We start from the raw sequence: 9046 nt of genomic DNA on the forward strand, positions 1-9046 counted from the left end.
GTCTGTAGTCCAGTCTGTCTGTTTTCATAATTACCTTTTTAACAAAGGAAAATTGACAGACTGGGATGAATAAATTAGAATTTGGCATGTCTGCAATTTCTTTTCTATGGAACTATTCTAATACCCTGCTGAAAGGAAAAAAAAGTAAATTGACTTTGTTTTGTTTTCTATTTAATTGCAATTGCATTGTGGAACACAGAAAATATTTGGCAGTAGATTCGAACCCTGTGTAAGGACATCAATGTAAACTTTCCACAGCTATTGTTTAAAAATGAACTTTATCCTTGTTATTAAGAAGATACTTTTCAAATTGCTCTAACCACACTTTGGCTGTTGCTCCAGCTCGATGATAATAGTAAATAATATATTTGCATTTATATAGCACCTTTTATCCAAATGGATTCCCATGATTTCTTGTAACGATATACTTCAGAACAATATTTTATGTGCAGTCAGGGCGTTCAGCAGAAAGCTCCGCAATCTGATTAACATAGGGTGCATGGTAAGATGTAAAGGAGCAGAACAGCAAAAATTACTTTTCCTTAAATGACGACAGGTGAAGTAGCATGTTGTAACAATCAGTGGCATATCAATATTTCAAACAATCAAGGTTTTACATTTGCATTCAGGAGGGCTGTGCAGTAGATCAAACTCTCTGTTTCAATATAACTTTTCTTGGGAAAAAAATGTCATTACGGTGATTGAGATGTCCAGGCTGCTGCCCCATAAATGGAGACTTGAATGCAAAATAGAACAATTCATCAGGCTGAATGTACTTTAACAGAAGGTTCTTAAGGTCTCCCTGTATAATATGAACGTTTTCACAAGTATTTCAGGCATATATTAGTCATAGTGAATATGTTCCACAGACATCTCCCTTGTACAGTAAATTTCCTTCCAGACTACTTTGAGACAATGACTTTGACACGGCACCATAAAAGCCACCTGGTGTATTACTATAACTTATAAAGAAAGATGTCATACTCTATGGCCCAGAGCTCCAAAGAGAATGTTATCTTGACTGAAAGGCAGTCCGGTGAGTCTCTGCTACAAATGATGAAGCTGAAGGCAAATCACAATGGAGCTCAGCTGACTACTAAGTCTAGCACAGCCGTATACAAGAATATTATTACTTTTGCTTTTCAGTTTCCTGCAGATATTTGGATACAGGCTGTATAGGAGATAAAGAAGATAATTATTAGTAAACAAAAATCATAAAGGAATACATTGGATATTTTACATCAAATGTGTCAATAAAGGATCTATTAAATGTTTCCTATTTTTAAGAAAATGAGCATGTAATGCAGTATTGGGGATGAGTGAATCTGCTTGGGTTTGATTCACCCTGGGTTCATGGAATCTTTTTTTTTTTTTTTTTTTTAATTGAAAGCCTATGGCGTGCAAAACACACCCAAAAACTTCACCCGGTGCATAAAAAATGTGCACACACATAAAGAGTGCTCACAAAAAAGTGCCACGGGTACACAAGACGTGCCAATTCCCTGATCCCCCGGGGCGTTAGGCTCCAGACGGGGACAAAGGTACTTACAATGGTCTATCTGGCCAAAACCAGACAGACTCCGTTCTCTGGAGGGCCTGCCGAGACAGGACCCACCCAAGTACTAGGTGGGGCTCCCCCGAAGGGAGACCCCATGAGAGAGGGCGAACTAAGCCAGAAGGGAGACCCCATGAGAGAGGGCGAACTAAGCCAGAAGGCCATGTCCACCCCTTCCCAAGACTTTCAGGGCTGGCCCGAGGATCCGCATCCTTACTCATCAAACGTGAGACAAACGTGACAAAAACAAGATGTGACTACATAGGTTCAATCAAAATAAATAAAAAGTGGGGGAAGGGATAGTGGAGAGGAGAGTGAAAGAAGTAGCCATTGTGTAACACAATGACCAGGCCCTCCGGCCAGGAATAAAAAATTCCTCTGGTCCTAGCCAAAAGGCCCGGCCCAAGAGGCAGGTGAAAAAAAAGCGTGTTATGGTGCAGTGACCTTGGTGCCCAAAATCAAAGTGACTGCCACTCACAGTGATCTTATGGCACCCCTGGCCTGCCACTCCAGGGGCACTACTCCATAGGCTTTCAAGACCAACCCTGGCCCACAGCCTAGATCACGACAGCCCCCACCGCAGACAGAAAAGGCATGAGGTTCAGGAAGCTTGGTGAGAGCCCTTGCCCCGTAGGCTCCACCATCACTCCCATCACCCCTTCCAATTTCACATTCGGGTAAATGGATACTAGCCACTTCCCCCTCCAGCAAAAGGGGCGTAAAAGTTCTCCTACCCAAATAACTGTCAGCAGCTAGAGCCACCACAATCCAGGCCAGAAGGCCAGGGACTCGACCCTCCGGCCAGACCAAAATGCAGCACCCATCCCTACCAGGAGCACCCTTCCAGGTGGCTCAGACTCAACCATTGGCCGGTCCCCAGTATACTGTCGGGCAACACGGCGTAGTCCCTGCTGAGTATCGCCCTTCCAGGTACTATGACACCATTGGATTTGCTGGCCCTCCCCAACAAGAGTGACACAGCACCTCCTCTGGAAACTGATAAGAACAGATACTACACTTGATCTTAGCCAAAAGGCTGAGAAGCGATACTTGAAATCCATGTAACCCAAACCGTAACAGTCAATTACAATGAGGAATCATGAATCAGTTCTGCTCCTTTTCAAGGCTAATAGGCAAGATATTGTGAAAAGGGACATGGGTAGGTGGGCACTGTCAAGAGGGATATTTAACATAACAAAAAAAAAATTACAGACAAAAACTGTAGAGTAAGGAGAGGATCCTTTTAGTGAGGCTTCCAGGGTGACCTGAAAAAAAAAAAAAAGCAGCAACCATGTCACAGTACCCCAGTGTGCTGCAATCCTAACTCTATAACTTTGAGAGTCCCCTGAGTTGGAACACACATATATAATAATAATAGATAGATTAAGCACAGGTAGGCCTGGAGAGAGCCCAACCCTCCTCAAAGGTATAGGGAGGCACTGTATACCCAGCAATGGCACAATGGCAGCGAAGGTATCCAGTGCATCTCCTCACCAATTGCCAACAATACAAACAAATAGAAATCACCCCAACCTATACTGTAACTGGCCTTTTCAGCAAGGAGCACATGGAAGGGTGATGCATGTCAAAAACTAACAAACAAAAATTCCCAACATACTTATCAGCCAGCCTGCAGCAAAATTTATAACCAAGGGGTTTAGTCTGCACACATTTGATAATATATACGGAAGCTTCAGCGGCCACGTCACGGCAGCCCAAAAAATTAACCTATAGCTGTCAATATCTACAAACTGGCTAAAGGAAAAACAATTTAATAGTAGAATTTAAGAGCTTCTCTTTCACAGTACCACAATGCATTGACGTAAAAATGTAAAGCCTTAGTTTAGTCAAACATAAAAAAAAAAAATACAAAGGGACAGTACTTGTATCACTGAGAAGTTTCCCTTATGTTGCTGGCTGCTGTTTGAGTTGAAATCTGAAGTCCTCCAATCCCTCATAACCACATAGTAATATTCCAGTAAGGGAGTAAATAGAATTGAGGGACCTGACATAGGCACTCATCAAGGGTGCCAACTATGCCATCCTTAATGCCCCCTTCTCTATTCATAGAATCTGTACTAAAGCTTCCATGAATGAAAAGTGTCAGACCTTTCATTCATCCACCCATTTCATCCCCCTGCAGTGCTGGGGGGTGGGGTTGACTTTTAATAAAACAAATCAGATCTGGATTAGAAATTAATGTCAAATAAAGTAAATAAATTTAATTTATATAAATTACAATAAGCAGAATCATTTTTTGGGTGCACAGTGTTTTAACAATGCAGTAAGGTGTTTACGGTGTTGAAAAAAAGGGAGCTATTGAATGGACTTTTGGCAACAACTGCCTGATGCACTTTAATCATCTCAAACAAAAAGTTATGATCTAAAAAAAATCCTAATTAATAGAAAAAAAATACCTAAGGTGCTTACAATTGAAAAGCAGTTTGTTGCTATGGACAGATATTGGCCCTTAACCACTATTAGTTGGGTATCTTAAGGACCACAACATACAGGGGTATGCAATGCACTATTAACATAAACACACACACAGGTTGAACTGGATGGACTTGTGTCTTTTTTCAAACTCAGCAACTATGTAACTATAAGACACAGATATACTGTGGCAGGGCAGCCCTCCTGCACAAAATCACGTACCTGTACATGATTTCGTGCACGGAGTCTGGGGCGGCACGCCACCGGCAACCTGCTCCCGCTGTGATTGGACACAGTGGGAGCCAATGAGTGGGTCCGGCGGACGCGATGTCTGCAGGGACCCGCCGATCATTCTGAGGAGAGGCAGAACAGCGGTCTGCCTATGTAAACAAGGCAGATCGCCATTCTGCCAGAGGAGAAAATTGAGAACTTATGTTTCTGCAGAAACACGGATCTCTGTTTTCCCCCAGTCAAAGCACTCCCCCACATTTAGAAAGCACCCCCTAGGGACACACTTAACTCTTTGATTGCCCCTGATGTTAACCACTTTCCTGCCAGTGCCATTGGTACAGTGACAATGCATTTTTATAGCGCTAATCACTGTAATAATGTCACTGGTCCCCAAAAAGTGTCAAAAGTGTCAGTTAGGTGTCCAATTTGTCCGCCACAATGTCATAGTCCTGCTAAAAATCGCTGATCACCATCATTGCTAGTGAAAAAAAAAAATAAATAAAAATCCCACAAAAATATCCCCTAGTTTGTGGAAGATATAACTTTTATGCAAACCAATCAATATACTCTTATTGGGATTTTTTTTACCAAAAATATGTAGCAGAATACATATTGACCTAAACTGATTAAGGAATTAGATTTTTTACATTTGTTTTAATGGATATGTTTTATAGCAGAGAGTAAAAAATATAGGTTTTTTTTCAACATTTTTGGTCTTTTTTTGTTTATAGCGCAAAAAATAAAAACCACAGAGGTGATAAAATACCACCAAAAGAAAGCTCTATTTATGGGGAAAACAGGACACCAATGTTATTTGGGCACAGCGTCGCACAACCGCGCAATTGTCAGTTAAAATATTGCAGTGCCGTATCGCAAAAATGGCCTGGTCGTTAAGGAGGTAAAACCTTTCCGGAGCTGAAGTGGTTAAAGGGATTTTTGAGTGTACAGATCTGTGCACACAGGCAGGGAACATAAAAAAAAAATTACAAATATTATGGAGTGACAACATTCTGCTCCTTTTCCACAAGCTCCTACATATAAATAACCTGGACACATGCTCTCCAAAAGTAAACTGTAAGCTTCAGTGCTGATGCACATTGGCTAGGCATATTTCATTGTTGACAGTCTTTTAAGTGGACCTTCCATGAAAATGGAATGTGTGTTTTATTATTATTAATACATTATTTAAAGTCTCCCACACACCAAATTCAAGTTGCTTGAAAATATAGTGTCGTTTAGACATAAAGCTGCTGATGACCTCACTGTGCTTCACCGCTGCCTCCTAAGATAGCTGGGAACTCCAAATCCCACAAGAACAACCCCCCCTGCAATGTGAAGAACCAAAAGCCAGGGACAATATATTTTTTTTCTTTTAGCAATAGCTTTATTTTTAAAACACCTTTGCAGGCATTTTTACTTAAATAAGGGCTTTTATTGGAAGGGAACATACATTTTTTGGAAAGGTCAACTTTAAAAAAAAACGTAAAAAATGGTTGCAGCCTGTTATATTTGTAGTGCACACGAACAGAGACAGGCTGTGAAAAATTGTAGCACAAAAAATAATAAAGGTAAAAACCCTTCCCACTCCCCACCCTCAAATTCTCCAAGACACATAGCATTTGGCTACCTACATGACACTCAGGTAGGGTTACCATCCACTTTAAAAGACTTACCACTGCCTACAAGCTCTACACTCTCTATGCACTTTATCAATAGCACTCCCTAAGTTCTTCTATGACAGCTATATCACATTGTCATTATGGCTGCTGTATCATTATTTTTTTTTTTGCATGTAGCCTATTGTTCTCTTTTGTCGATTAAAGAACTATAATAGTTGTTTGCAAACACCTATCTGCTGTGTTGATACTACAATTGCCTTTACTAACGTACACTTATAGTGTAATATACCGTGTATATAAATATATTACAGTATAATAATAGACATAATGCACTAAGCAATAATCATCCATATTTTCCACAATGAGGGTTATTTTCAACAATGAGACCCAAAGAGAGTTGAAAATAACAAATTGCTAAAATCATGATGTTTATTGTAAATAGTACATCTTATAACCTATTGAATAGAGTCTACTGTATATTATTTACAATATTTTGATATGTCAATTTACAAAAGCTATTTATGCTTAAAAAGAAATATACAAAAGAAATATGCACATGCTGTATATAAAAAGCAAAATTAATATGACACTAAACACTATAATGTTGATATGAAAATCCTTGTTTATTAGTATAGCTAGGTTGAAGAAGGTCAAAGGGTTTTAAAATCATAAGTAAGGATGAGCTCCGGCATGTTCACACACTCCACGTGCTGAGCCCACCAGGAAGTCGGCACGGCACTGCGCTAATAAAAGGCAGTGAGACATTTTCCCAATGTGCGGCTGCAGAGATCAGGAAATGTCTCACTGCCTGTGATTAGCGTAGTTCCGTCTTCCTGGCGGGCTCTGCATGTGGAGTGTACGAACACGCCGGAGCTCATCCTTAATCATGGAGTGTGTAAAATGGTTAATTCTGTAGTTTCTCTTTTTCTTTTTTTTCATTTTCTTTTCTTTTTTTTTTTTTTTGCAAAACAAATACTGAACAAAATTAGTACTACTATATTTAATATAATCAGCAACTTTAATTTTTTTATTTGGGGTAATGACATTCAAATTCCAAGGTGTTTACAAGTGTTTTTAATATACTTAACGGGAAGTTTTAAGAACACTCTACGCTCATTAGTTTAACCTAGCATGTCATCTGCAACGAATTCGTTACTGCACTAATTGTTATTCTGTTTACAGAACTGAAAAGTTACTTTTATATTCACTCAGTCTAATTTAACTGCTTTTAATTAAAATAGATATACTTAATTTTGCAATTAATTAGATGGAATAAACATGGAGCAACAGACTTTAAACATTTTGTCATGAGCTTTTATCCCCCCTGATATTTTAGTGGGTGCTCAGGTTTAATGAAATTAACACAATTTATATAGATATTTTGTGCTATCTTGGATCACTACCATCTACTGTACATGCATAGTACTCACAATGCCACATTCAGTTTATTTGTCAAAGTGCTACTATAATGTTTTGCTTAAAGTAATTGGTCAAGCTAGGCAAAATGTAAGTATGCACGTCTCATAGTTTATGGTCACTAGGGCAATTGGAATTTGCAGTAATCATCCAGGTCCTGTGAAAAAACAAGTAAATATCTGCGCTAACTGAAAAGAACACAAAAAGCAGCTAGCATAGTTTGTAGATTGCATCAAACATAAGTATAAAAGTCCAAATGCAGCGCTAAAATAAAATAAATGTCCAAATAATGATAATAGTCCATAGAACTCAATCAGCAATAAAAGATGATGTGAAACCTCCACCAAGCTTCAGTGTGTAAAAGGAAAGCACACCACACCCACGTGCTATCAGTCTGCTTACCAGAAAGATATAAAAAATAGGCGATGTACTCATATATTGCAGAGGGTCAGCAGCAAATCCAAATGGCACACTCCATCATGGGCAGGCACAGCATGGAAACAATCAGGTCACCACATATCAGAAAGCTCAGGACTCGTATTAACGATGGACAGGTTGGTGCAGTCATCAGCAGGAACAAACCAGCAAACAGAAAGCAACAAATAGTGAAGCCCGTAAGGTAAAACAGTAGTAGTTTATTGTAGTCTACTTACAGGTATGAAGTAAAAATCATCACAGAAAACAGGAACAATCCGCGGTTCTCAGCGTACTTGCATTGACCAGGCTGGACATTTGGACATTTGGACATTTATTTTATTTTAGCGCTGCATTTGGACTTTTATTTTTATTTTTAATCATCCAGGTCCTGTTGGGGTTCTGTGTGAGCAGCTTGCTCTCTTCACAGAGAAATCCCACAGAACACAGGGTTTTTTTTTGCCTGGCATCGCTGCCATTGCTAGAATGCTTTGTAGTTTTTTTAACTTAACCACTTCAGCTCCGGAAGAATTTACCCCCTTCCTGACCAGAGCACTTTTTGCGATTTGGCACTGCGTCCCTTTAACTGACAATTGCGCGGTTGTGCGACTTTGTACCCAAACAAAATTGACGTCCTTTTTTTCCCACAAATAGAGCTTTCTTTTGGTGGTATTTGATCACCACTGTGGTTTTTATTTTTGCGCTATAAACAAAAAACAGAGTGGCAATTTTGAGAAAAACGCATTATTTTTTACTTTTTGCTATAATAAATATCCCCCAAAAATATATAAAAAAAAATGTTTTCCTCAGTTTAGGCTGATATGTATTCTTCTACATATTTTTGTTAAAAAAAATCACAATAAGCGTATATTGATTGGTTTGCGCAAAAGTTATAGTGTCTATAAAATAGGAGATAGATTTATGCCATTTTTATTATTATTTTTTTTTACTAGTAATCGCAGTGATCTGTGATTTTTATCGTGACTGCGACATTATGGCGGACAGATTAGACATTTTTGACACATTTTTGGGACCATTGGCATTAATACAGCGATCAATGCTATAAAATTGCACTGATTACTGTAAAAATGTCACTGGCAGTGAAGGGGTTAACACTAGGGGGCACTCGAGGGGTTAACTGTGTTCTCTGGGAGGTGATTCTAACTGAAGGGGGAGGGGACTGACTAGAGGAAGTGACGGATCGTGGTTCCTAGCTAATAGGAACACACGATCTGTCACTCCTGTCAGAACAGGGAAGTGTGTGTTTATACACACTCGTCACTGTTCTGTCTCTCCTGCCCATGATTGCTCATGGCCGGTGGTCATCGCGACTGTTGGCCACGGGCACTGGCACCCCAGCTGTGCAGCTATCCCGACC

General features: G+C 39.6%; 1 pseudogene; it reads right to left on the reverse strand.

Moving 5' to 3' along the window:
- Positions 1-2498: 2498 nt before the first annotated feature.
- On the reverse strand, positions 2499-2603 carry LOC141130811 (U2 spliceosomal RNA; annotated as a pseudogene).
- Between the last annotated feature and the right edge of the window lie 6443 nt (positions 2604-9046).

The sequence above is a fragment of the Aquarana catesbeiana genome, linkage group LG02 (assembly GCF_042186555.1).
Source record: "Aquarana catesbeiana isolate 2022-GZ linkage group LG02, ASM4218655v1, whole genome shotgun sequence".
NCBI lineage: Eukaryota > Metazoa > Chordata > Amphibia > Anura > Ranidae > Aquarana > Aquarana catesbeiana.